Raw genomic sequence first — 3,935 nt, forward strand, 5'->3', positions numbered from 1 at the left:
AATTGAACATTTTTACATGTGTGTAGTGTGTTATATGTTTATGTGAGTGTGTGTGCATGTGGAGGTCAGAGGTCTACACTAGATGTATTTGTGAATTCTTTTATACTTTACCTTTTTAGATAAGATTTCACATTGATTTTGAAGCTTATCATTTCAGCTAGCCAGGCTGTCCAGTGTGCTTCAGAATATACCTGTCTGTCTCCCAAGCACTAAAGTTGAAGACATATACTGCTTTAAATGGCTTTAAATAGGTCTTGATGCATATACAACATAAGTTAATGACTAAACTGTTTTTCAAACATAATAGAGTAATTTTTATACCCAACAATTATCACATAGCAAGGGATTATGTCTATCAATGTCTGTCATTTATCTATCTATCTATCTATCTATCTATCTATCTATCTATCTATCTATCAACTACTATCTACTATCTATCTATCTATCATCTATCTATCATCTATCTATTATCTATCTATATCTATTCATTTATCTATCCAGATTGCTTGTCTCTGTTCCCTTGTACCTGTGAGGCAGGCCCACTATTCTACCAGTACTACAATGGGAGATACTGCAATGAGAATTCAGCACATTTTAGAGGTCACCAAATCAAATTAAGAGCTTGAAGCTGATTTGCAGACAAACATCTTGTGAAGAATTTTGGATGCTGCTGGCTTTGTTTTCAGTAATCAACACAATGTATTACAGTGATCTTCTGACCCAGTATCTTCTCTATCCACCTACAGGTTTTTATTTGTAGTAGTAACAGTTCTTTTTCTACCCGAGACCCGCAACCTGCCTGACACATACCAGACCCTCTGCAAATAAGCAGTGAGCTGTAAGCAAGCATGTTCTCTGCTCTGGTTTACTTACACTATAAACCCAGCTGTTCCTCTATCTTATAAAACACACTAAACTGGAGCAGAGAACTCTGAAGAACAGACATGAAACCACGTGGAAAATTCTCCATTGTTACATTAAGCATTATCTGATATTAACTCAGCTCATGCGACAAGGGGAACTTGTACCTCATTATTTTTCTTTCTTGGCAAGTACATTTTCCATTTTTCTTTTCCCCCACCCAAATATTTATTTCTCCAACCATCAGGGACATTTTTTGTGTGTTTTAAAAATGATAATAGATCCTGGTTAACGTTGTTGCTGTGTCCCTTGTTCAGTGCACTACTACTTCTGAAATTCAGCATCAAGTAAATACATTATGTTAGAAAGGTGTTATTTTTATCTTCCTGGTCATGCGTCTAAGGGCATGTTCCAGTTCTCAGTGAATGCTGTTGTCCTGCCCACAGAGAACACAGGAAAGAGAGAAAGAGAGAGAGAGAGAGACAGAGAGAGAGAGAGAGACAGAGAGACAGAGAGACAGAGAGACAGAGAGAGATTGATTTAAGAGCTTTGTGCTGTAGGATTCATCAGACATCAGGGAAAGTCTCATTTGTACCAGAGTACATTGTTCTGATTTGTACAATAGTTATCTTCCCTATATCTATGCCTCCCTTCAGGCCACTAAAATGAAACTTCAACTCAAGTAAAATGATCCCAAGGCTAAGACATTTGAATTCTGCCTTCCTCTGTGCCACCCTACCCCCACCCGCGTCTGCAGTTTTGTTCCTAAACATCTTGGTATTCGGAACAGCAGAATCATATCACAGTGCAAACACTATCTTCTCTCCTCTCGTTAACAAATGACCTCAATCTTTTAATAAAGTGAGACTATCAGCTACGATGAAGAAAATATGCAAGTGAGTAAGGGTAAACATCATAATATAAAAACTAAATGTTTTAAAGATATGTAATGTTCAGAATTGTATTGAAAAACGGGTCTGGTATGTGTCAGGGAGATGTAAGTCTGGGTAAACAAAGAACCATTAATACTACTGTATAGAGCTATGAGGCTATATCTTTTATACTTGGTAATGAAAAAATCCATTATATTTATTGAGGCTGATACCTAGAAAATGACATAGGCATTCAGAGGCATAAGGAGTAAATGGTCAGGCACTGTGAAACCATAGCTTCAGGCTAATCTGACCTCACTTCTCCCATTGTGTGGCTAATAAACTACGATGTTTCCTCTTTTCTTCATTTTTAGTGACTTCTTTTTTAAAATGAATTAGGGGTAGAGAAATAGATAAAAGTTATGTGGCCCTACAATTTTTGCATGATCATGTTTAATCTGTCTCTAACTTGAAGCCTCCAGGAGAAATTAAAATTTTTCAATAAAAGGCTAAGTAACATATATATTTAAAATTTTTAGTTTTTATATTAGGATGTTGACCCATATACACCTGCATATTTGGCTTTGTTTCTCCTTTCAACCCTTCAAAAACAAAAACAAACCCAAAACAAAATTTCACTGATGCTATAAACAAACTCAGCAGACATCTGTGGGCACATATGACCAGTCAGCACAAATTTGAAGATCATGGCCTTGGGATATAACTTATCCACAAGACAGCATGGAAACTGAGCCACTACATAGTTAAAAAAAAACCACACCAAGCAAGAACCATAATATCAAGCATCAACATCACCTTATCATGGACTTTATGGACTATGACACGAACACTAGCCATATCTGAGGACATAGTGAAGGTCTACTTCTGATTCAATAGAGATCTTAAACTAATGCAGAGAAGATAATTAAGGTGAGACTCCCTGGAAAATGACAGATAAAGACAGGTCTGAAGAAGAGAGAGAACCATGCTTATGTATGCGAGACATGTCTCCCAAATAGCAGCCTGTGAGTTAAGAGCTCATCTCTAATGTTTAAAGAACAAAGAGGGCACATGTGTGTCTAGGTTGGAGAACATCAAGCTTTGAGCTCTGAGTGGCACTTACATGATGTAGGATGTCATAGGCCATGGCTACATTTTTACTTAGAAAGAACTGGGAGCCTATAAGATAGTGGTAACTTGAGTGGTGACATGATGGGGTCCCATTGTCAAATGCCACTTAGCTTTACTGGAGCATGAGAAAATAAAAATGTGGTACCCATCATGAAATCACCATCACTCAAGTGAAAATGACATACACTTGAAAGTCAAAGCCACTGGGTAGATAGAACTCACAGAAGTTTGCTAAAGGATAGGATATGTTATTCATAGAGAGCTGTTCAAAGTGGCTTCATTATCACTTATGCCAATGAAAAGCTGTTTTTTTTTTTAATTGAAGAACGTTAGAGGAGACCAGGCTCAGCACATACTAGGAATCAACTTTGTCCTTGTTGAGTATAATAAGTCTGTTAGATATCACATAGACAGGTCATGCTATATTTGGATGTACACATCTAGGGCTCTGGCATCTGACACCTTCCCTTCTTACATTTCTGCATGAGCCACTCTTGGGAAATTTTAAAGCAGAGGAATATGTTGTGTTTGCTGCATGGTTTTTCTCTCCTAAGTTACTTACTTATAAAGAAAATATTTATTTGTTTCAGACATAATTTAATGTCCTGTATAGCAAATGATGTAATAGAAGATATAATTTTAAAATGAGTTTGTTAGTTCACAAGCATTAGAGTAGCTTCATAGTAAAAATTTCACAATTGTGAATTGTACAGATTGCACAATTCCATATTTACATACAAACCCAAGACAGTACAGTGGGTATATAAGACAGAAGACAACATGCAAAAGTCAGTTTCTCCCTCTACCATGTGGGGCCAGGGATAGAACCCAGGTTCTCAGAGCCGTATTTTTGGTTGAAAGCAGAGTTCTGTGGGCTTTTAAAAGTAATTTTATTTGTTATTTTGACTTTCTGTCTATAAGTATTTTGCCTGTGTCTGTGCAGCAACCAGGTGCCAAGAGCCCATGAAACTAGGAAAAAAAACAGATTCCCTGAAATTGGAGTTACAGATTCTGTGAATCAAGCTGTGTTCCTCCGCAAGGAAAGCAAGCTCTTTTTACTATTGGCTTCTC

Source organism: Grammomys surdaster, unplaced genomic scaffold (assembly GCF_004785775.1).
Source record: "Grammomys surdaster isolate TR1022 unplaced genomic scaffold, NIH_TR_1.0 267, whole genome shotgun sequence".
In the NCBI taxonomy this organism is placed as follows: domain Eukaryota; kingdom Metazoa; phylum Chordata; class Mammalia; order Rodentia; family Muridae; genus Grammomys; species Grammomys surdaster.